This window comes from Canis lupus, chromosome 33, assembly GCF_048164855.1.
Source record: "Canis lupus baileyi chromosome 33, mCanLup2.hap1, whole genome shotgun sequence".
Classification (NCBI taxonomy): domain Eukaryota; kingdom Metazoa; phylum Chordata; class Mammalia; order Carnivora; family Canidae; genus Canis; species Canis lupus.
Window position 1 is genome coordinate 6,653,604 of NC_132870.1, and position 25,814 is coordinate 6,679,417.

At 42.0% G+C, this 25,814-nt stretch overlaps 1 protein-coding gene and 1 long non-coding RNA gene across 2 annotated transcripts in view; one reads left to right on the forward strand and one right to left on the reverse strand.

The window, feature by feature from the left end:
* SCD5 (stearoyl-CoA desaturase 5) overlaps window positions 1–25,814 on the reverse strand; it is a 150,102-nt gene that overhangs the window by 7,893 nt on the left and 116,395 nt on the right. The window lies entirely within an intron of this gene.
* Window positions 2,580–7,167, forward strand: LOC140623686 (uncharacterized). The gene is made up of 2 exons (XR_012023240.1): window positions 2,580–2,695; window positions 6,869–7,167. It is a non-coding gene; the product is annotated as an uncharacterized lncRNA (long non-coding RNA).

Here is a 25,814-nt window from a genome sequence, read left to right on the forward strand (position 1 = left end):
CTGACACTTATGCGCAGCTATCAATCTGCAAAACACACTTACATACATGATTTGCAAATGAAGTCATTTAAGTGGAAAGATGGTGCTTGCGAGGTCAGATGAGTGGGCTGTGGCTAGAGGGGCAAAGGCAACAGACAATGAGGGACTGGTGGTCTTACACTGCACTCCCTAGAGTCACGTGTGGAAGGCTTTTGGAGAGTGCTCTTTAAAAAAAGGACACCTGGGCGGCTCAGCGGTTGAACGCCTGCCTTCAGCCCAGGGCATGATCCCAGGATCCGGGATCCAGTCCCACGTTGGGCTCCCTGCATGGAGCCTGCTTCTCCCTCTGCCTGTATCTCTGCCGCTCTCTGTGTGTCTCTCATGAATAAATAAAATCTTAAAAAAAAAAAGATTTTATTTATTATTTGAGAGAGAAGATGAGCAGGGAGAAAGGGCAAACTCCCTGCTGAGCGGGGAGCCCGATGAGGGGCTGGATCCCAGGACCCTGGGATCATAACCTGAGCAGAAGGCAGACGCTTAGCCAACTGAGCCACTCAGGTGCCGCAAGAGTGCTCCTGAGAATACTTAGAAGGAAGGGAGGAAGGCAGGTTGGGCTGAGGCAGAAGCTCACCTACCATGAGTTCCAGCAGATCTAATGGGGACTTCTGGGGCTAGATGATCCCTTAAAGTTGTCCTGGGAACTGGCAGGGAGTGTGTGAAGGGGCAGAGACGGTGGGTGCTCTGAAGGGAAAATAGAAGAGGAGCCCAGAGCCATGGTCTGCTGCTGCTCCTCCTTTGCACCTCTGAGGAGGAAAGGAGGCAGCTTTACACTGCCAACAGAAGGCATTTTGTGACTTAAGAAGTTTCTTCCCTTCCTCCACTCTCTCGGTTACAGACCAGTACCTTTAAAAAGAGCCTCTCCAGGGCACCTGGGTGGCTCAGTCGGTTAAGCATCTGCTTTCGGCTCAGGTCATGATCTTGGTGTCGTGGGATCAAATCTCATTTCAGGCTCCCTGCTCAGCAGGGAATCTGCCCCCTCCCTCCCCGCTCGCTCTCTAAATAAATAAATAAATAAAATCTAGAAAGAGAAAGAATGAAAGAAAGAAAGAAAGAACGAAAGAAAGAAAGAAAGAAGAAAGAAAGAAAGAAAGAAAGTCTCTTCTATTCCTCATCTGAGCTATTGCCTTGGTCCCTTATTTTGCTCCTAAAAAGGAGAAAGAAAATACACACATTGAGGGCTTGCTCTGTACTGGGCACCGGGCTAAGCATCTCAGAGGCCTTCTTCTCTCACTTACTCCTCCCAGCAGACAGGGATGGACAGTGAGGACCCCAGGGCTTAGAGAAGAGCCAGCTCTTCTGGGACAGCTCCCCCCAGGAAGAGGCCAGGCCCTTGCTCTGGCTCTCGGCTTTGCCCCAACCCTACAGAATCCACAGCCAGCAGGACTCTGCTTCCATTCACGCCCTGCCCAGTCCTCTTCCTTCTGAACTTCTTAGAGAAGCCACCTGCCTCTTCAAAAAAAAAAAAAAAAAAAAAAAGGCACTCTTTAAAAATCATTCCAATAAAGCTTTAGCATATTTAATTGCGGGCTATTCTCTGATCTTCCTGTATTCTGCTAGGATTTCTTGTTGTGTGTTCAATGGAATGAATGGAAGAGGAAGGAATTTTTAGGGGCCACAGAGAGTCTGGATGGGGCTGCCAGTGGCATACGTCTTGAAGCTGATATCTGCGTCAAAAAAATCTCCCCAGCCATTTCAAACGGACTTGACATATCTTCCCGTGATGCTGAGGAGCCTTCCTCCTGTGCCTATTTGCTTCCAGGAGCTTAATTCCTTTCTTGCTTGGGAACAAGGGTGGAAATGGTTCCCTGGCTTCCTTGCTTAATGACACTCATATCTGAACACCCTAGCCAGGGGTCCATCAACTAGTCCATGAGGCCTTCAGCTCCTAGTCCTTCTTCATCTGAGGGATTTCCTTTCTTCAACTGTGGTACAGAAGGAGACTGGAGAGGGGCCACTGACATTGCTCTGTGTTTTTGCTAAAGAGGATTTTTATGTTGTAAAGCACCATAGAACAGTAAACTACCCAACTCCACCACTTCCTAGCTTTGTTATTTTGAGGTTATTTTGAGGTTTGTTATTACAGGTTTCTTTTCTGTAAAGCGTGGTATTAACAGACTTATGGAGTCCCCACTGTCCTGGCACTGGAGATGTAAAGTGAACAAATCAGACAAAAATCCCTGCCCTTGGGGAGCTGGGGTATTCTGGTAGGAACACTTGATAAATATATATATTATGTATGTACTATATAAAAACTTATATTTATGTATATCCTGGTAGGGAAGAAAACTAAAAAACAATATAAATAAACAATATATACAACAAGTTAGTGGTAAATGCTAAGATAAAAATAAAGCAGAGAAGGAGAATTTGAAGTCAAGGGCAAATGCTGAAATTTAAAACAAGGTGTCTAGGGAAGGACTTTGTGACATTATAGGCTTTGAGTGACGCTGTGAAAGAAATGAGAAGTTAGCCACCTGTGGCTAAATGGGGCAGAAGATTCCAGTGAAGAAAACCACAAGCACAAAGTCCCTGCAGTAGGAGTGTTCCTGGCACATTCGGGGACAAGCAGGAGAGCTGGGGCTGAAGCAGGTGAAAAAAGAGGAGAATGCCGGAGATAAGAGAATAATAGTGGGCCTTGTGACAGAAGATCTGACAGGTCATCAGGAAGGTTTCAACCTTTACTCTAAGTGGGATGGAGGGTTGAGAATGGACTGTGGGGGGAAGGGCAGAAGCAGGGAGAGCAATCAGGAGGCTGCTACAAAATCTGGGCACAAGAGAACATCGACTTGGATCATGACGGGGGGGGGGGCGGGTGTGAGAAGTGGTCAAATTCTGAATATATTCTGAAAACAGAGTGACAGGACTTGTTAACCGACCAGATTGTGGAGAGAAAGGAGGCAAGGGTGACACTAAGGATGGAGATGTCATTAGTTGCCACAGGGAAGCATGGAGGGGAAGCTGGTTTTGAGCAGCACATGAGGAGCTCAATCTTAACCATGTCAGGTGGGAAATGCCCACTACACGTTCAAGGGGTGATGTCAAGTAGGCAGCTTGATGTACAGGTCTGGAGATCAGGGGTGCTCTGGAGAGAGGTTTGATGGGAACAGAAATTTGGAATTCATCAGCATATTAATGTAGGACACTCACATGCATACATTTTCTCATCTCATCTGAGCCCTGTGAGGGACTCACTGTAACCTCACTTTGTAGGACCTTTCTAGAGCTCTAGCGAGGTCATGGAACTTCCTCAGGCCATACTGGTTGTACAAAGCACAGGTAGGCTTAAAATACAGTGACTATAACCTGCTGCTTACCTGGCTTACCAAGAGCAGGGCAGAGGGGATAGGTAAATATACCTGAAAGTAAACCAGGCTGAAGTGCGTGATCTAGCCATTGCTCTAAGAGTTGCCATTATCTGATTAAAAATATTGTCACCTTGAGGTCAGAATGCCTCACTCCAGCTGGACTGAACTTCTTCCTATTCCTTAGGCAACACCTTTTCTGTCTCCTGTGTCTATGTTCTCAGCCTGCTTTCCTGACATTTCTAAATATCCTTCCTCTGAGGGGATTTCCTCGGTCCACCAGAGTAGGCTCTGTCCAGGGCTCCCATTGCACATTGTACTTCTCAGCTCTCATACTTATGGGCTTAGTGGGTGGCCTCACCTACTAGGTCAGTGGTCTCAACCCTGACTGTGCATTCGAATCAACCTGGTGAACATATAAAAATGACTGATGTTGGGAACCCACTGCAGACTGGCTCAACTGAATCAGAATTTCTGTTCTGGGTGTTAAGGTTTTTAAAGCCTCTCCATTGCAGACATTGACAGTAGCCTCCCTATTATTCGTCCCCATCCTCTCTTTCTTGCCAGAAAGATCTGATTTTGGTCAGATATCCAACTGTTCTCTCTGCAGCCATGTCCTTCAGGGAATGTGGACTCTCCCCAGGATGTGAGTCCTAGTTAGTTTGAAGCAATCAATGGTGATCTTATTCACTTTCCCAATAATTAATTTAGGAATTGGTCAACAGTGGTCAATAAGCTATGGGGGGAAATGGGTATAATTTTTAAAAATGGAAATAACAAATGTTGGTAAAGATGGAGAGAAATAGGAACCTGCACACATTGCTGGTGGGAACGTAAAGTGGTGCAGCTGCTACCAAAAACAGTTTCTCAAAAAGGTTAAACATCAAATTATCATATGACCCAGCAATTCAACCCCTAGGCATATGTTCAGAAGAATGGAAAGCAGAGACTTGAACATATATTTATACACCAATGTTCATAGAAGCATTACCCACAGTAGCCAAAGGGTGGAAACAGCCCAAGTCCCCACTAATAGATGAATGGAATAAGCAAAATGATGTGTGTGTGTGTCTGTGTGTGTGTGTGTCTCTGTGTGTATGAGAATATTATTCCAACATAAAAAGGAACAAAATTTTTATATATGATATAATATGCATGGATAGACCCTGGAAACATGCTTAGTGAAATAAACCAGACAGAGAGGACAAATATTATTTGTATGAAGTACCTAGAATAGGTAAATTCATGAAGACAGAAAGTAGAATATATGTTCCTAGGAGCTGGGGAGAAGGGGAAAGGGAAAGGGAAGCTCCTGTTTAATGGGTATAGAGTTCTTGTTGGGAATGACAAAAAAGTTGGAAGATGGAAGGGTCCTTGAATGAGCTACTGAACTAACAAATCCCAGAGTGGTGTTATTCCTGATGTCTTACTCTGGGACAAGCCGTTTGAATCAGGACCTTCTGTGGAGTAGCTGAGTGCATTCTAGTATACCGTATGGACACTCACGTGCCATCAGGATCTCCTCCCAACGGAGAGCCGCTGGCAGTGCTGCTTCTGCTGGATGGAGGCGCCCTGACCTAGGTCATGCCCCATCCAGTACTAACCTTACATGAGGGGAGTAGTCCATTTCCCAGGCCTGGTCGTACTGCCTCATTTCTCAATGACTCTGAAGAGTGACCCCAACTTCAGGACCCACCATAGGGTGGGTTGAGGCCCTTGATGGGACTGATCAGGACTCAGCTTCTTCTCTTGCCCAGTTCTGTTTCCATCACTTCTTCCATAAGTGTCAACCCCAAGGACCCTCTCCAGTACACTTTTTTTACTTTAAGATTTTATTTTTATTTATTTGAGAGAGAGAATGAGCACGCACAAGCCAAGGGGAGGCGCATAGGGAGAAGGAGAAGCAGATTCTCCCCTGAGCAGGGAGCCCAAGGTGGGGTTTGATCCCAGGACGCTGGGATCATGTAGGTCATGATCTGCTGTAAGCAGACTCTTAACCGACTGAGCCACCCAGGCACCTTTCCAGTACACTTCTTACAATGTAATATCCACCTCAGAGCCAGCTTCCAGGGTAATCTGTCCTGTGACATGGATCTACTGCAGGGCTAGCAGAGTCCAGGAGAAAGCCACTCTCCAGAGCCTAGCACAGGGGCTTACACAAAGCAGGCACTCCTACATATTTGTTGAACAATTAAGTGGATGTGATTCTTTGGTTAATAAATTATGAGCTCTCAGCTTCTTAGGAAAATAAAAACACTACAGTGACTCAGTAGGACACAGAGTATGACATAAAATCCTAAGGTTTCCAAAAAACAACAGAAACTACACAATAAATATGCAGCCTGCTTTTTGGGTTCTTCATGAGATGCTTATCTCTTGGCTAGGTGCCAACACAGGATTATGAATAAGAAACCAAGAATTTGATTAAAGACATTTATACTCATCAAGTCCCAAGCCCCAGCTTCCAACAAATTTCACGTGACGCTTCCTAACTCCAGTTTTTAAAAAAATGATTTCTGAGAATGCGCTTCTAGGTCATTCTCTGAGCTGCCAAATATGGTGCAACATTGGCAATACTTAACATTAATAACCACTCTAACAGGTTTGGTCTTGGTTTGGAATAGAAGTGGCTTCTTCTCCTCCTGTGGATACTCAGACCCTGAGAAGACTTCTAGAATCATCAAGAGAGAAAAAGAAAGGAGTAAGAACTAGAGAGAAGGGTTGGTAGGAATCCAAGAATGACCCAAGGATTTGAAATCGGAGATTTGAAACCAGAGACCCACAGGTTTGAGTCCAAAACACAAAAGCCAAAGCATCCAAGCTCACCCTACAAATAGCTCTGGAGCAGCTTTCTATAGCTTTAAGGTGACAGCTTACCAGAACAGACCCACAATAGATAATGAAAACCCTCCCATTCCCACCAGCAATTCCACAGTGGGAAGATGTTTCTTAGCATTTAGCTCAAGATGAGAAGTCCATTCACACAATCAAATGCCACCACACACCATGATGCCCTAATCCGAGTAAGATTCAGTGATAGCACATGAAAGAAGATATGGGCTCTCATCTTGCCACTCTGTCAACGCTTTGGAGACTATCTTTATTCCAATAAGCTGGATCACAATAAAGAGAATTGAAACACTAAAAATAGGCTTGAGACTTGGGGTGCCTGGGTGGCTCTGTCAGTGGAGTGTTTGACTCTTGTTTTTGGCTCAGGTTATGATCTCATGGGTCATGGGATCCAGCCCCTTGTAGGGCTCCGTGCTCATCTGTGAGTCTGCTTGAAGATTCTCTCCCTCTGCCCCTCCCTCCACTCTTGCGCACCTACACACTCTCCCTCTCTCTCTCAAATAAATAAATAAATAAATAAATAAATAAATAAATAAATAAATAAATCTTTAAAAAAAATAGACTTGAGACCAAAAATTTGTTCTATGGAGAAGAAACAATTTAGGATTTCTTCCTTGTTTCTCTCCCTACTTCCCCAATCTGGGTGTGCTAAGCATCTTAAAACATTTTTTCTTTAGATGAAAAAGAAATTGCTGTTCTCTGCCTACAAGCATTTCCTATTGCTTGGCTAACCCTGAGCACAGCAGTCCAGAACCAGCAGTGTGTGAGATCTCCAGAGGAGAACTATGAGAGCTTGAAGGAAGAAGAAATAATATGCCGACTGCGGACTTCTGAGGGGGACTGGCCTGAGGAAACACGAAAGAAGCAAACACTACTGTGGGTGAGAGAGAAATTACAGCCCCACAAATGTATCCTAACGATGAGCGATGAGCTGTCACCGGCATCTTGATTAAACATGTTTGGTTTTGCGATTTCACTTAAAGCCTAGCCAGAAATTCATTTTCCCTACATCTTTTGCATCTTGTAGGGAACCAGGCAAAATCATCCTATGCTCGCTAAACATTCATTTAGAGGACAGATAATATGCCCTGGCAGTTTGTAAATGGAATGGATGGAACTCTCTCTCCCACCTCCTTGTTCCCCTCTGGCATTGCCCACATGGAGGTGAAAGATGATTCCTTTGGATGCAGATCTGAAGACGGAAGCCCCCTGATGGGGGAGCCCTTTGGAGTGTTTCAGAAAATCTTCCAGACTCTGAATTGTTTAGGTTGAAAACAGGCTCTGCTGCTATGCTCTTGATTTTGCCTCCCCAGTGTTGCAGTGGCTTTAAGTGAGACAGCTCATGATTACTGCATTTGAAGTGTGCCCTGAAAGTCTTAATCATTCCAGATTTGGCTTTGACCCTCAATTAGTTTTGACATCACTTCCCCTGTGCTACTTCATGATAAGCATTCCCGTAGAAGAAAATATTTTAATTGGACTATCTAGATGCATAACATCATCTTCCGGATGCCTCTCTTCCCCCGATGGAGGGAGCAGAGATGGGGAGCGACTGCTTCACAAAAGCATCTTTGGAAATTTGCAAGGTGGTGGGAGAAAAGATGTATTTTAATTTTCTCTCTGCTTTCAGCTTTATTTGCTTTTGAGGTTTGCATGTGGAGGTTAGCTGCATCCATCCACTTGAATTTCATGGGTCTTTGTACAAACAGCTTGCATTCATTCATCACTAAGCAGCAGTTTAAGAGATAAACACAATCATTTCAGAATTTCAACACAAAGAGCATTATTTGTACCTCACTAACAATGAAGTGCTTAAAGACAAACCAGGCCTGCTGATTGCTAAGACGGAGTAAGGAGGGTTAAAAGGCCCTTTTGCCTTTTTCAAAGCTTTGACTATAAGTAGATGGCAAGTTCTTTGTGGACAGGATTTGTCTTGATCCAAGTCACATCACTCTCAGTTCCTTAAATATGAAACGCTGGTTGACACAGTGGGTCCCCAGGAAGCAGCTGGATTGTTGACTTGCACCAGAAGGAATGAGGGCGAGGATCTATCTGTCTTTGGCAGAGGCAATTAGACGAGTTCCCCTCCTAATGGTTTGATACTTAGAGTCTCTCTAGTTGTCTCAACATAAAGTCAAGTTGATTAGACCCTCTTTCAGTTCTTTCCCCAGGGCTCTTTGTCTCTGCTTCTGTCTTTGTCCTTCCTTCCTCCCTCCCTTCCTAATTAGTTATCAAGTGTTCTCAATCAGTAATTGGAACACACACTAACTCCTGATGGTATATAGAACAGGATGACTAAAAGAAATACTTAAAGGCATTTCCAAAATAAAACTTTTAAACAAAGTTGCTGCCTTTCCATCTTCTCTCACCCTTAAACCTGCATTCCATTTTCATCCTTGCTACCTGAGATAAAGTGAGCACTGCAGAAAGAAACATAACCACTTCTCTTAATCTGGGACCTATGGAATTGTGTACAAACTCTTTTGTGTATTTCCATTTTCTGGAGTTCAGAGTGCACAGCTTTCAACAAATTCTCAAAGAGATATTCGATTCCCAAGGCCCCAAACATTTGAGGTTGGTGTTGAACTTTGATCTTTGCTTGCTTTAGGATTTGGCGGAGGATTTAGGTAAGAACATTGAATTCAATTTAAGGAAGGTTCAACTTAGAGAATTTAAGGGGGCGCCTGGGTGGTTCAGTCAGTTAAGCATCTGACTTCAGCTTAGGTCATGATCTCAGGATCCTGGGATCAGCCCCATGTTGGGCCCTATATCACACCAGATACCCTATGATGGGCCCCCACATGGGCTCTGCACTCAGTGAGGGAGTCTGCTTCTCCCTCTCCCACGGACCCTCCTGCTGCTCGTGCTCTCCCCTCTCAAATAAATAAAAATCTTTTTAAAAAATAAAATAAATTGGAATGCCTGGGTGGCTCAGCAGTGAAGCCATCTGCCTTCAGCTCAGGGGTGATCCTGGAGTCCCCGGATCGAGTCCCACATTGGGCTCCTGCAGAAAGCTTGCTTCTCCCTCTGCCTATGTCTCTGCCTCTCTCTCTCTCTCTCTCTCTCTCTCTCTCTCTGTGTGTCTCTCATGAATAAGAGGGTGAGGTCTTTAAAAATAATAATAATAAAGAATTTGCAGAACAGTACTTTTATTTTTTCTTAAAGATTTTATCTATTTATTCATTAGAGACAGAGAGAGGAGAGAGAGAGAGGCAGAGACACAGGCAGAGACGCAGGCAGAGGGAGAAGCAGGCTCCATGCCGGGAGCCGGACGTGGGACTCGATCCCGGGTCTCCAGGATCAGGCCCTGGGCTAAGGCGGCGCTACACCACTGAGCCACCAGAACTACCCAATTTTTCTGCCTTCTTAATCAGTTTATGGAACAAAACTTGACCTTCCTTGATGGTGATGAGTGTCTTATCCTGGATTCCCCAGAAGGCAGGGCTTAAGACAAAAGCTTATATGCTACTATTTTATAGAAGTTCAGTCCAGGGAAACAGAATGTGGGAGGCAGGGAGAGTAGGGGAGCTGATAGGAATGTGTGTTACTGAGCCAGCCACTGCTTGGTGGGACCATCTTCCAAAAGACCATATGGATGATTGAACCTCAGAATACACTCCCTCTGGGAGAAGGATGTGGGAAGAATGTGTCTTCCAGCAACCTGCTCCCACAGCTCCTGCCCCCCCCAAACTTCTGGATTATGAACATGGCTGCTTAGCAAACATTTGACAAATCCTAATGAGTTCACAAAGCAGAGGTCCATTACAGGCTTCAACTATTTTTATCTCCAATCACTCCCAAGGAGTTTATAATTAAGATAAGGGAAATGAATTTTCACTGGTAAAATCAATGGTCGAAATATGTGTATTGGCTAGAAATACTATACAGGTGACTCTCTGCAGCATCTATTCCTTAGAGTGGCGACACTGAAACTCCTGTGCCCAACCACTGATGGAATTCTGTTGCTGGGTCCTTGCCTTGCCTCGCCTCGCCTCCCCTCCCCTCCTCTCTCTCTCTCTCACTCTTTCTTTCTTTCTAGATGTTATTTATTAATTCATAAGAGAGAGGCAGAGATGTAGGCAGAGGGAGAAGCAAGCTCCCTGCAGGGATCCTGGGATCAGGACCTGAGCCAAAGGCAGATGCTCAACCACTGAGCCAGCCAGGTGCCCTTATTGCTGGATTCTGACAAGAAGGTGATACTACTGCAGCAGGCCTTCCCTGCAAGGAGTTTACTGGCATGTCTGAAAGGGCAAGATGCAGGGCTTCATCAAGCTTCCGATGCCTGGTATGGTTGATTTTGTCCCTAACTGCTAATTCTGGTAGAATTTGGTCTGAGGCAGGATTCTGCTGTAGGAAAGAGACATTTCCTTCCTCCTCCTCTCACACCAGAGTTGGCCAAGGTCCAGTCCCAGCAGACACGGCCAAAGGTGTCTCTTGTTGCACCTTTGTTTCTGTAGTCCTCTCACTAGACCTTTACGGGTCAGAGGTGCCAAGAGTCCTGGATAAGATCACTGCTGGTGTGAGGAGACGCTGTATGAATGGGCAGTATGCTCACAGACTTCCCTACCTCACCCTGGGAGGTAGGACCCCAGGCTGCTGAGCCATATTGTGAGGGAATGGAACTGCACCAGGACTGGTGGGCATGTCCAGGTGCTGCGTACTTCAGCAACTGAGGGTGACAGCATCACACACAAAGTATCACCCCAAAAGCTGGTTCTTGGCTGTGGGTTGTCCATAAACTGGATAATAAACACACTCCTCAATCTGAAAGTATTTTGGGGGATGCTAGGTGTTTCATTAGACTCAATAATAGAAAGATGAATAGGACACATCATGGTCCTTAAGAAGCTTAAGGTCTAATGAGAGCAATATGAAAATGGATCATTTAAATACAGCATGATAAGCAGCAATGTGAGATATGCCCACGATTCTATAGACCTGATGAAAAGGGGTACTTAGCTCACTCTGGGACAATGGGTCTTAAACTCTTTGGTCTCAGGACCCTTTTACATATTTTAAATATTATTGAGAGCACCAAAGAACTTTTGTTAATGTGGAGTACATTTATCAATATTTACTGTAGGGGAAATTCAAACTAAGAAATGTTTTATTGATTTGTTAAATATTCAATGTTAATAATATAAAATTACAACATATAATATAAAGTAGTATCTATAATATGCAAATGCATTTAATATAAAATAAATGTGAAATTGATGAATTCATTAAATAATAAACCTATTACATATTAATATAAATAATACTTTTATGAAAAATAACTATATTTTCCAAAACAAAAAAAGTTTTAGTGTGAGGATGGCATCAGTTTACATAATTGCATATCTCTAATGTCTGGCTTAATAGAAGTTGCTGAACTGAGACGTCTGCTTCTGCAGTGATTCTGTTGTAATATATTGTTTTGGTGGAAGTCTATGAAGAAGCTGTGCCTAATAGGGATGTGGTTAGAAAAGGGAGGACCTCACAGACCTCCTAAAAGGCTTAGGGAGCCCCCACCCAGAGAGTCCTTGAACTGACCTCAGCTTCCTAGGCATGAGTTTTGAAGAATGAGTAAGAGCTGTCTAGGTGAAAAAGAACATTCTAGATCAGTGCTTCTCAAACAGTCACTGCGCATCTGAATCTCTTGGGGCCTGGGGTGGGGTTTGAAATCTGCATTTCTGACAAGGCCCTAGGAGATACTGATGGCTCTAGTTCCAGAATCACACTTTGAGTAGAAGGACCTATGCCAGAGAAGTAAGAGAAACAAAGGCAGTGTCACGGACAGAAAAGCCTAAGTGTGAGAGGAATGGCATAGTTAGAGAGTGAAGTATAAGGTGGGAAATACCAGGACACGATGTAAGCATGCCAGGGAGATAATAGACTGTTGTTACTTTTCCCAAGGGGAAGTCATGAAAAGGTTTTAAGTAGGAGGCAGCTCTGGCTCACATGTAAAGCATAAGCTCTGATTCTGAATAACTTAGAACCACAATAAAGATAAAATGTACCCGCAAAAGAAGTAGGCAATAGAATGAAGTGGAGAAAGAAGAAAGATAATATTCTATACAACACAGCCTACTAGAAAGAGCACGTGCTTCGGACTCGAACAGAGTCTGCTTAAATTCCAGCTCTGCCATTTACAAAATGTTACTGAGTCAGCTTCTCAGAGGCTCAGATTCCATCATTTGTTAAGATCTGAGAGGTCCGACTTAGGCGAGGAGAACAGAGTCAGCTACCTAGTGAGGACTCACTATACTGAAATCGATATGATAAAGGATATCCTAGAGATAATAAAAAATAGCAACTGGAAGTGATCATTGTTATTCTAAGATTAGATATGGGCTTGAAACAGACAACTGAGCTTATTAGAATTTTGTATTTTCAAGAGCAAAAAGATTCAGAATGAGAACCAGAGGGGAATCACCTAAAAGTAAATGTTTTGCCTATCTGCATGCCAGGCAGCATCAGCTCACAGCTGTCCATAGTGATGGAGGAGGCGGCCAGTAACTGCGAGACAAGGACCTCAGGTTTCATGTCTGTCATCCTTTCTGGCAAGACAACTTGGACTCGAATTTTCTTTTCTTTTGTCTTTTCTTTTCTTTTCTTCTTTTCTTCTTTCTTTCTTTCTTTCTTCTTTCTTTCTTTCTTTTCTTTCTTTCTTTCTTTCTTTCTTTTTTCTTTCCTTCAGATTTTATTATTTATTCATGAGAGACACAGAGAGAGGCAGAGACATAGGCAGAAAAAGAAGCAGGTTCCCTGATGTGGGACTCGATCCCAGGAACCCGAGATCACCACCCAAGCCAAAGCTTAACCATCAAGCCGGATGCTTAACCACCGAGCCACCAAGGCATCCCCCGAATTTTCAATATGAAATTTGAATGGCTTAAGTCATCGTTTCCCCGCTTCCCTTTCTCTTGTCCTGGTAGTACTTGGTACAGATAATAATGAGCACAGCCCCAAAGAGCACAGAGAGTCATGTTTCCATATTAAATAGAGCCACCACAGTTTTAAAGATATGTGTGTGAGCGCGAAGGACTTTTAATTTCTATTCCTCTTTTTCTCTGGAAGCACTTGGCCTTGAAGATCCAGAAATCCCCTCATCACCACCTGGGATTCTGAGACTCTTCATATCTCATTCTCACCTGGAGGCATTAGTTATTAAGTTCCAGAAGATGCATTGCTTTCTCGGTCCACTAAAACAAATATTGGTTCTCTGCTTGTAAATGAAAGTTTTCATTACCCAGGTTCTTAGTTGGACAGAATGTAAAAGCCTGTTCACTTATCTTGAAATACATGTAGATATATGGGGTTTGTCTAAATCTCTTGATAGTTAGGACACCTGAGTAATTGTTTTTCTCTATTTTAAAATGAAAGACAAGATAAGAGTAGGTTTATAAGAGAAAGCCAAATGTCAGAAGAGATAGCACACTTCAGTTGAGTCAATGAGCATGTTTTGACAAATCACATTATCTCAGCACTAAGAGTCTTTGTATCTGTGTGACAGATTTGTTATTGTTGTATATGAAAATAGGCAGTGTGAGGAGAAATTAGTGACTTGGACAGGGAAACAGTTCAAAGCTGATTTCTGACAGGATTTCCTCAGCCAGTGGGTGACAGTAAGTTCTTTGGTTTTTTTTCATTTTGTTTTTTTGCTGGGAATGCATCCTTTTTAATCTTTGCTATTTCAGTATTTTAGACTAAGAATTTGACTCTTAGAGTACCCTTTGCAATAAGGTACGCTCCCCAGGAAGGGAGCATGAATGCTCCTGTTCATTCATGCATGTATTTTGTAATTTTCTGAATCCGTGGAAGCATTTCTTTGACAAAAGCAAGGAGAGAGGAAAGTGAGTTTTTAATTTCTAGGGCTGATTAAGTCGGCTATCTCAATGGTGCTTCTCCATTGGAACCCTGTGCCTTGGGGCGACAATCTCAATGACAGGTGTGACGCCTGGTGGTGCTGGTGAAAAGTCTGGGCACCTTGACAGTTGTGCTGTTCACCTGGGATCTCTAGGGAGGGGAGATGAGGTGTCTATGTATCTATTCACTATCCCTCTCACGGGGATAAAACCTCAGCGATTCCTGTTAACAATGACCACAAATTTATAGAATGCCTAGGAATGCACTGAACACGAAACATATGTGTATTTAGAAAACTATGAGCACTGATTGAGGATGCAAAAGAAGTTGTAACAAAGGGATAGACTGTCCCGGGAGAACGAGAGTGTCAGAGAAGGCTATGAACCATTGCTTCATGCAGGCCTCAGGGACCTCCTTCTACCCTGCTCTCCTTGGCTGTGAATTCCCTCGGCTGCTCTCATATATGAACTTGGAGGCCTCTGGCTGGTTTGTAAGTATTTGTCTTTTCCAACCCTCCCCCCACCCCTTTTTAAGAGAAAGAGAGTGAGCACAAGCGGGAGTGGGAGAGCGGGACGGGCAGAGGGAGAGAGACAATCTTAAGCAGATTCTGTACTGAGCTTGGAGATCATGATCCTGAGATCATGACCCGAGCCAAAATCAACCGACCGAGCCACCAAGGCACCCCTCTTTTCTTCCCAATTAAATGATATGATTAATAAAAGCCAAGAGTATCCCTTTTCTTCCCTTTATATCATCCACATCCCTTAATACAGAAATGCCTCTACTTACAACTTTTCCATTTAAGGAAGTTCACAGTATAAACAAAACAGGGTGGAAAAAGGGCATCAACTCTGGAGATGGTATTAGCAGCCACAAGCAGTCATTGCCACACAGTGTTCGTTACTCAGGGGGACGGTAGCTGGATTTGTGCTCAGAGATGAGCTATTTTGTGAACATCAGTAACATCATCAGTTTGAAAAGTGCAAAGGTGGTGAGTGCATTTAAAATGCTGCAAAAAAAGGAGACACACAGTCATGATGGAAACAAAAGTAGAAATAACTTTTCAAAACTGAAGGTAAGTGAATGCCTAATATTGCAGAGTGCTCCTGAAAGAGCTGGAAGGCTCCCAAAGGCCAAAGACCAAATAGTCATCAAAAAGGAAAGGGACAGGGATTGGTGAAATGAAAAGGGCAATTTTGGGGGGTTGTGGCTGCATGTTACCAGCAACAAATGATATCCCTTGGCCTAAACTTTGTTAATCCTGGTGAAGGCCAGGAGTTTCTGAGTGTACTTAAGCCTAAACATGGTGAAGAGAGCTCATGAGTCTGCTGTAAGGTGAGGGCGGCTCCCCAGGTTCAAAGTCGCTGGGTTCAGGGCCATCCAAATCGGCAGAGCCTCTTGTGGTGGCAAAGGAGGGTACTGTAACCACAGGAGGGCCACATGTGGGGGAAAATGTAGAATGGAATGTAAAGAAGAGAAGAGTACTCCTGGTCTAAAGCTTTGAAGGGCTCACTTATGTTTTTCTTTATGTAGGTAACATCTGGAAACTGGTAACTTAAGCCTCTCTCAGTCACTTTGCACTTACGGGCAAAAATGGACCCATGAGCGGGGTCTTAGAACTAAGGTCTTCGTAAATGGAATAGCTTCCATACAATGCTTCATGTGTGGTTAATGACACAAATATTTGTTGCACATCTTCTCCGTGATGGACACTTTCACACACATTACCTAATTTATTCACTCAATAATTTTGTAAGGTAGATATCACCACTATCACCATATTATGGCTGTGGAAATGAAGTCTAGAAGGCCAAAAGTGGGCTCTTTTGATTCCAAGATGCTGTTTTACCTCTCCATACGTAGCTGCTTCCTTGTATCAGATGAATAAATGAATGAATAAACAACCCAATGCTAATATAGATTATATTCTCCCTATGCTTCACATGGTTAAAAAAAATGGCTTGGTTTTTGAATGCACAACTATTACTTTACATAATGCCCCCAATATATATGGTATATATATATATATACCATATATATATACACACCATATATATATGATTATATATATAATCATTATATATAATATATATAATGATTCATATATATATATATATATATATATATATATATATATATATATAATGCTGTCAGTGTTACTTTGTATAATATTGCCAAGTCCCGCTGCTATGCGTCTCTCTTCTGACCTTCAAAATATCTCCCAGGGCTTAGAAGGGGCATGCAGCATCAAGAGGCACTTTGAAGAGTGGTTTCAGTGAGTACATAACAAAGTCAAACAGGACATTCCAGGAAGGGTTACTTTTCAATATGCTTCTTTGATGCAATTTACAAAACGTCTTGTAGCGCAGCCTCATGGTTGAGGACCCCTCCTTGTCTCTGGAAATCCTTTGCACTTTAAGGAATAGAGAAAATGGCTGAGCATCCTAACCAGGGCTGCTTAGCAAGGGTGTGATTTCTCCAGTGCTCCTGTGTAAATTGTGGCTAAAACAAATAGCTCATGTCTCTCAACCTAATCATTCCACAACACATTCAGTAGGATATAACATGATGAAATGAAACTGAGGAATTAGAATAAATTGTGTCATAGGAAAATCTAATAGCTCTGACATGACAACCTGCACATGAAGAATCTAAATATTCATTTTGAGTAACAGAACAGCCATCAACAACTTCATTACTTAAGGTAATATTTTCACTTCAACTGTCAGCTGACAAGGGGTCTCCATAATATATTGCCATTTGCAATTTGCATCAGTAACAGAAAAAATGTACTTGAATTTTACAAATTGCTTGAGTAACACTCTTTCAATTTTAAAAAGGGACTCAGCCTCATTGCAAATTTTCACAAAATCACTTTCACGAGGACATTAACCTCGTAAATAATTTCATGGCAAGAACTACAGGTTGGACAGTAACTAATGGATTTGTTTCCCAGTTAACCAATTTATGTCTTACTTTAAATATATGCATTTGTGCCTTCAGATGCCTCCTGTTTATTTTATTTTTTAAAAGATTTTATTTATTTATTCATGACAGACACACAAAGAGGCAGAGACACAGGCAGAGGGAGGAGCAGGCTCCATGCTTGGAGCCCGATGTGGGACTCGATCCCGGGTCTCCAGGATCACACCCTGGGCCAAAGGCAGGCGCCAAACCGCTAAGCCACCCAGGGATCCCCAGATGCCTCCTGTTTAAATGACTTCTACATCGCTCTCATTCTAGCTTAGTAGTAGCCAGATTCTTTAGAAAGAGAGTCTTCCACAAATCAAATCAGCACTAAAATGACTATTACCACTTATTGAGTGGTATATCCCAGCTCAGAGCACCATGGTAAGTAGGAGCAAGAAATATGTAAATGCTCCATGTGTGAATTTGCCTGTCTAGAACCAGATTCATCTGTGGCTGTTCTGCCTTTCTGTTCTATGAAAGGTGGAGAATTCTGGGTAGGAAAGTGGGCTTTGGCATCTAACTTAATTAGATCTCTTTTCTTCAACAAAAATGGATGGAGGAGCTGAAGAGATGGTATCTTTGTCCTCAGCCAACGGTGGATTTGGAGTTGTAAGGAAAATAACTGTATGTCATGGCAAATGGCATGTGGCAAAATGGCAAAAGGCATTTTGGCAAATGGCAAAAAGGCAATGGCAAATGGCAAAAAGACATATGAATACATATTTAGCCTCACTAGTAATCAAAGATCTGCAAATCCATTATGCTATGAGTATTGCAAGTTGAGAAATTTACATATTATTCAGCTAGTCTGCTTTTTGCCAAAGGAAAATATCATAGGTATGATAAAAAATTTATGTTATTCATCTCAGCATTGTTTTAATGATAAAAAGGTAAAAATCTTTCAATGTTCATCAGAAATAATGATTCATCCTCACAATGAAATATTAAGCAGGCACTAAAACTAGAAAGATTCCAAAGGATTCCACTAGGCAAAAACTGCAGGTTCTATAAAATAGGATGTAGAGTTCTGCTTCCACTTAGAATGTAGGAAGTCACAAGAGAACATTGTTTCCATAAGAACAATGAGAAAAGTTGAGCAATATACAAAATAATAACTTCTTTTGAGCCCATCAGAGAGATGAGGTCATAAGGCAACTAAGTGAATTGAATTCCAAAGAGTGATAGGTCCATCCATGAACTGCTTCACTTGGAAGAGCATAAAAGATGTGGCCATCATTTTAGTAGATGAGAAGAAATCAGCTAAGAATTTAATGAATCCTTAAAGGCCAAGTGTGGGCTAAGTGTGTCAATTTGGAATAGGTTAAAGCCTCAGACACAAGGGAGTTTGCACTCATCATCCAGCTCTTTTCTATAGTTTTCTATAGACCTGTACTAGGTGTTCACAAGAAAGTCAGAGCAAAGTAGGAAATCGGAGAGAGCCGCCCCTCCACCATGTAGACATGCAGGAGGTGACCAGCTGCCACTGAAAGACAAGCACAAAGCCTTGACTTCTTCCCCAGGGACTTCTCTTGCAAAGTAAAAATATTAAGCCATTGGAGGAGGGCAGAAAACCTTTTGCCTCTAGGACCAGGCAAAAGCCCAATGCTTCTGTGAGAATAAGAGAAACAAAACTTGCTCGTCTCTGAGGGGGAAGTAGGAAACTCTCACCCCATACCTAGACATAAGGCAGAGCCACTGCTGCTGAGGGAGAAATGGAAGCAAAAACCTTCTGTCCCTTGGTTTGTGCCCAGGATGCTGCCCTGCTCCAAAGCAGAGACCTCTGGGTGAGAGGCAAGAATGTTCAAGAAGCCTTAACCCAAGTTTCAGGTACACAGGGCTTACTTAAGACTGATACAGGGTCAGGACAACAAAGAAATCCCAAACCCCTACAACAAGATGAGCATAGAGAGGCAAGCAATAGAAGTCCCCCCTCCCCCTTACTTGGGATAGGCCAGAGCATAGAGAGACATGTCCTCTGTGGTTCAGGTATGCAGGGACAGCTGAAAGCTAATGGTAAAGCATTAATAGTTAGAAAGGCTTTCCAGTACTCAAGGGTCTACTCTAAGCATATAATAACAACAGCCATCTACTGAAGTCTGTGTACATTAAACCCAACTCTAACTTAACTCCTAATTGACTCAACCTTCACCCTCGGCCACCCTCCCCTGCTCTACTAATGTTCTGAAAGAAGAATAGATGTGGGCATTGTCAAGCATAAATTATATTTACTTTAGTACTTCGGTTCTTCTAGACATGTCCTACATATCATTTAAAATTACAAAGCACGCAAAAATGTAAGAAAAATCAAACATTGTCAAGAGATAAAGCAATAATAGAACCAGACTCAAAGATGATTCAGCTGATGCAACTATCAGGGACCTTAACTATAATTAACATATTAAAGAGATCTAATGAAAAAGGTGGGCAATATGCATGAACAGATGGGAGATATCAGAGAGACAAGAAGGTATAAAAGTGTCAAATGCAAATGCTCTACTTAAAAAATAGTATCAGAGATATAGAATTCCTTTGATGGGTTCGTTGGCAGATAAGACATAGTTAAGGAAAGTATTAGTGAACTTGAAGATATGTTAATGAAACTATTCAAATGGAATATAAGTTTAAAAAGAATGAATTAAATAGAACAGCACCTCCATGAGCTGTGGAACAATATCAAATGGTATAACATAAATGCCACTGGAGTCCCTGAAGAAGAAGAGAGAGAGAAAACAAGGCCAAAAATGGTTTGAAGAGCTAATGACCAAGAGTTTTCCAAAATTAATGAAAGACAACAAGGCACAGATCCAAGAAGCCCAAAGAATTTCAAGCAAGATAACTGCTTCCTCACAAAACAAACAAAAACCAAACCAAACCAAACAAAAACCCCTAGTTATATATCCAGAGTCAAACTGCTGAAAAGCAAAGATAATGAAAAAATCTTGAAGACAGAGAGGAAAAGGAAATATTACATGCAGAGGAATAAGAAGAAGCAGCATAGCAGACTTCTTAAAGACTATGCAAAGTGTAAGACAAGGGATTGACATCTTTTAATCTGTAAGAAAAAGACTTGCCAATCCAGAATTTTATGTATAGTAAAGATACCTCTCAATAATGAAGCTAAGGGGTGCCTGGGTGGTTCAGTGGTTGAACATCTGTCTTCGGCTCAGATCGTGATCCTGGGGAGCTGGGATCAAGTCTTGCATCAGGTTCTCCCTCTGCCTGTCTCTGCCTCTCCCTGCGTGTCTCTCATGAATAAATAAATAAAAATAATGAAGATAAAACAAAGACCTTCAGTCAAGCAAAACCTGAGAATTCACTGCCAATAGGCATGTGATACAAGAACTGTTAAAGGTAGTTTTTCGGGCAGAAGGATAGTATCAAATGGAAACTGGAATACACACACACATAGAAAACAAAGACTAGAAGTAAAATAAAGAAGGCAAATATTAAATATATTTCTCCTTATTTTCATTTATTTTTAAATTTTATTTATTTATTTGAGAGAGAGCATAAGGCAGGTGGGGGGGAATAGTGGAGGGAGAGGGACAAGGAGACTCCACCCTGAGTGTGGAGCCTGATGCGGGGGTTGATCCCATGACTCTGAGATCATGACCTGAGCTGAAATCAAGAGTCAGACGCTTAACTGACTGAGTCACCCAGGAATTCTTGTTATTTTAGTTACTCTTATAGCATATAGAGTATGAATAAAGTTTTGTAAAAAAAAAGAAGAGCAAGATTCATTTAAACAAATTTAGAAGGATGTACAAAATTTTAACTGATTTTTCTTTCTAAATGGAAGGATTGTGGATTCTTTTATCCTTTATAAAGTTTATTTGCAATTGCTAAGTTTTCTGTGATGAACTTTTATTAAATTTTGTACTAAAAGTAGGATTTTATTCTCATGTTCTGTCTTAAATGTTTTTGAAAAATGATGTATGGATCCCAAGAGCTATGAGGTTAGAAAAATTTTGTAAAGTAATTGTTGGAGGAAATAATAACTAGAAAATAAATTTTATATTATGAAAACTTTCCCCCACTTTTTTGCCCTTCTGGTAAAAAAAAAAAAAAAAAAGACAATGAAAAGGCAAAAAAGGGGTTTCTTCTCATAAGTGATTAGTAATACATCTAACTTTTAAGAGAATAAATAAGTATTAAATAAAAGCCTCTCATATGAATTATTGATGCTATCTCTCCTGGATGAAACCTTGGAGCTGGAACCACATACATAACTGAAAGTCTCTTTATTCCAAGAAAATATTAGAAGATGATCCTCTATTTGGTCTAGAAAGAGAACCAGGAATTCATAATATCTAAGTATTACTGAGAATTTATACTTGTACCAAAATGTCTTTCATAAAATTAATCTTGCTTTGACTTCTATAGAAGCAAACTATTTTTGACTTCTTAATTTTTACATTAAAACTTAGCTAAAATTTCTTCTTAGCTTTGTAGTAAAGTAGTATTTTCCTAGAGAAAGAATAATTTAGTGGAAACATTTGCTATTCTTTTTCAGTGATTAACTGAGGCCACAGGAAGCCAGAATATTGAGAATTCAAGTCCAGAATCCAGATACCATCATCTACATGATAGAGTTATTGATAAGATCAGAGATAATGTGTAAAAAGACACAATGTGGGGGACCCCTGGGTGGCTCAGCGGTTTGGTGCCTGCCTTCAGCCCAGGCTGTGATCCTGGAGTCCCGGGATCAAGTCCCACATCAGGCTTCCTGCATGGAGCCTGCTTCTCCCTTTGCCTCTCTCTCTCTCTGTGTCTCTCATGAATAAATAAATAAAATCTTAAAAAAAAAAAAGACACAATGTGAGTACATAACAAGAGGTTAATAAATGACAGCTATTATTGGCTATTGAAGCGTATTGAAGATATATGAAGACGCCTTCACTGCCATCAGCAATGAAACTAAGATACCACTTTACAAACAGCAGTTCCAGAATCCATTGATACCTGTCAATTAGTATGTCTAACACGCTAGTCAGTGAAGTATTGAGATTCCAGACATTTAAGAAACTGTCTCCTCATCTTGCCAGGGGAATTTCACATAGAAATGGAATGGTTGGGATCCCTGGGTGGCGCAGCGGTTTGGCGCCTGCCTTTGGCCCAGGGCGCGATCCTGGAGACCCGGGATCGAATCCCACGTCGGGCTCCTGGTGCATGGAGCCTGCTTCTCCCTCTGCCTGTGTCTCTGCCTCTCTCTCTCTCTGTCTGTGACTTAAATAAATAAATAATAAATAAAATATTAAAAAAAAAGAAATGGAATGGTTAATGTGGGGAAAGAAAAATATTATTAATGAAGTTATATATTTTTATGCCCACAGAGGAGGGGAGGGGAGGAAGGAAGAAGACCGGGAGAGAGGCAAATTGGCAAATGCTCACAAAGTCCTCATAGGAAAAGTACCTCTTACAGAGGCAAACAAATAACAGTTTGATTTGGAAATTTTTAAAAAGTCAAAACAAGCAGTTGAATTATATGCCACACTGGTTTCTCCCTCGCCTGAATTTTTAACCACTAAAATAGGGAAATGTTGGCGTTGATCCTGCAACCTCAATATTGAATCATCTCTTTCTTGTATCCCAGAGTACGATTGAGTTCTTTGGCTATAGTAATCAGTCACTTTAGAAAGGCCAAAAGTTTAAGAGTAAAGGATCTTCTATGTCTTCCATTGATTTTTAACAAAAGAAATCTAATTAAACATAGTTTACACTTCTTTTTCTTTTTTTAAAAAGATTTTATTTATTTATTCAGGAGAGACAGAGAGAGAGAGAGAGAGAGAGAGAGGCGGAGACACAGGCAGAGGGAGAAGCAGGCTCCATGCAGGGAGCCCGATGTGGGATTTGATCCAGGGTCTCCAGGATCAGGTCCTGGGCTGAAGGCGGAGCTAAACCACTGAGCGCCACCACCCCCCCTCCCCGCCGGGCTGCCTTAGTTCACACTTCTTTAGCTGATTATATCATATCCATGGAACTTAGAAACTCAGAATTTTAACTTCTGACAACTAGGGCTGGATACAGGGACAACTATTCAAAGAAAAAATGATTTCATCCTCAAAACTCTTGCAGCGCCAGGATAAGAGGCAAAGATTTGAGGTGAGAACACAATGGGAAAGAAGATTCTAGGGCTCAAAATGTTCACCAAAGATAGATTGCTCCTCAGAAATGAAAGACAAGATTCAAGGAGAGGGCATATTTACATAGATACACAAGGAACGTGTGGAAAGACTAAATCAGAGCAAGATGATGACATGAGGAAAGAATACAAGAGGACCAAAAATCCTCATTTCCCCCCTGAGAAGAAGACAAAGTCTGCTTGAGCAATCGGCTACATGGCTTTTATTCTCTAATAAAACTATGCAACAGGAGGAATATCAGAGCCTGGAGAACACGGTGTGACTAATGAGGGAAAATGTCCCCATGCAGAGAAGGGCACAAAGGAAGAAACAAAGCCCTCTGGCAGGTGAAGACATAAGGACTATGGGAACAGAAAGAGGCAAACAGACAAGAGGAAGTGAACCAAAACAGATTCATGGGATGGGGCCTGAGCAACAGGAGAGATGGAAAGAAGAGCAGCAAAAGTGACCATCTATGGAGAGAGAAGCCCAGTCAGGCAGAGGGCAGATGCATGGTGGAGCTTCCTTCTCACATTCCCAAACCCAAACAGGGGGAACTCTAGAAAGAGGAAGCGAGTGTCCTCCAGAATCTGGTTCTCCTGTTGACTACTCCATCCTCAGCACCTAGAACAATTCCTGGTATATAGTGAGTGCCCAGAATACAGTTGTTGAGTGAAAAGTGATATATGCAGAAAAGAGGAGGAAGCTGAATCCCTGAGAAATGTCATGTGCTCATGGCTTATATTATTAATTGTGAGTTGGCAGAGAGTATACCAAAGAGCTGGACTCTGCATATAGCATAAACAAGTGATGCCTACCCTAGGGTCAGTTTGGTTTTGCTGTTGCAGGACAATCAAGGACTCAAGTGAAAGAGGCAGTGGTCAACCCAAGGGAGTAGCAGAGGATGGTTGTGCTCAGAGGGCACTGCCTCTTTGTCTGTCTCCATATCTCATCCACATGTCTAGATGTTTGAATATCTCATCATCCAGGGTCTCTCGTTTGGGGATTATTTCCATAGAGTTTTCCACAGAATACAACTAACCAACTAAGGCCTTGAGTGTACTCAGCCACTCAAAGTCACTAATATCTAGACAAGAATTGTTCTATTAACTTAGCAACAAATAGGGTAGGTCCCCAAGGAAAATGGGCTCAGAATAGAGAGACACTCCCCAGAAGTCCCACATGGAACTTTAATCAAAGAGTAATGGATTTGGTCAGCAGAGATGGGTCAGATTGGTTTTAAATTTCCAGATGACTCATCCCTCTCCCTAGGGGATCTCCCACATGGAAGATGAGGGGGCAAGATAGAGAAGTGATGAGTCAATTATAGACTTGTCTGACTGCTCTGCCCTTGCTATGTGTTGTCACCAACACAGAAATGTATGTTGGGTTTAGACAAAGGATTGGCATAAAAGTTATTAAAAAAAAAAAAAAAAAGAGGGTGTCACTGAGAAATGTGATATTCATCATTAAAGAAAAAAAAAAAGACTAATGATAACAGACCAGGGGAGAAATTGAAATGAAGTAGGCCTCAATAGGTTCGAGCCATTCAAGTGTCAATCTTATTGGAATGGCAAAATTTATACATTTTCATACCTTCCTAGGGCACCAAAACAGAATTGCTTCACTCTTCTGGATCATTCCATCTATTTTCTCTCAGCTTATCCCATCACTGTGGCAATGAAGCAAGGACCTTGTTTCCATGTGTCTGGACTAGACTACTAGCATTCTTGTCAATGACCTCAAAAATGCATATGACAGTGTCTGCATGCTACTTCGAAGGAAATTTCTTATCTTAGTATGGGAATCAATGGGATAAGCAAAGCATTAAAAGGAACAATCTCTGGATTTTATCCTCACTCTGCCATCTCGGAAAAATGATGCAAGATTCCAGCTTCTGATCACAAAATGGTGGCAGAAAGGCCACTCACTTGCTTTATAATGAAAACGTCAGACTAAGTAACTTGTGATGGCCAGTCATTTTGCTTAAGTAATTAATAAAGTAACTATGAGAAAGACTGCTAATTTCTTACCCCATATCAATTCACACCATCTTCCATAAGAACAAAACCAGGATTTCATGCAAGGGTACAATGCATCAACCGAGACTACATTTCCTGGTTCCCCTTGAATGCAGACATGGCTACTGAGAGGCATGTGGATAAGCTGTGTGTCTCCCAGGAAAGCTCTTTAAAGATGACTGACTCAAGTGAGCAGTTACCCCCTTCCTGCACCCCCATTTTCCTTCTGGTTGGAGCTCTAATGATCATCTTGGACCTTAAAATGGAAGGATGAAAGTCATATGCTAAGGTTGATGGAGCAGAAGATAAAGAATCCAGTTCTCAACTGACCCTGTGATGCTGCCATAACCTGGGCCTTCATGATTCTTTTATATATAAGGGAAATAAACTTCTATTCTGCTCACACAAACAAACACAACTCCTAACCAACAGACCACTGCCAACCTTATGAGTGGCCTCCTTCTAGGCTCACCCCAACATTCGGAGGGCTCAGACCAGAGGTAGAGGGCCTTAGCCTGTGGTCTGTTTTTCTCTCCACGCCTAGCTCTGCCCTCTTTCTGTGGACACCCAAGCTCATGCATCTAAGCCCATCCTCAGGCTAACATTGCATCTTGGCCACTCTTCAGGACTAGGGTACACACACCTCCCACCAGGAGGAC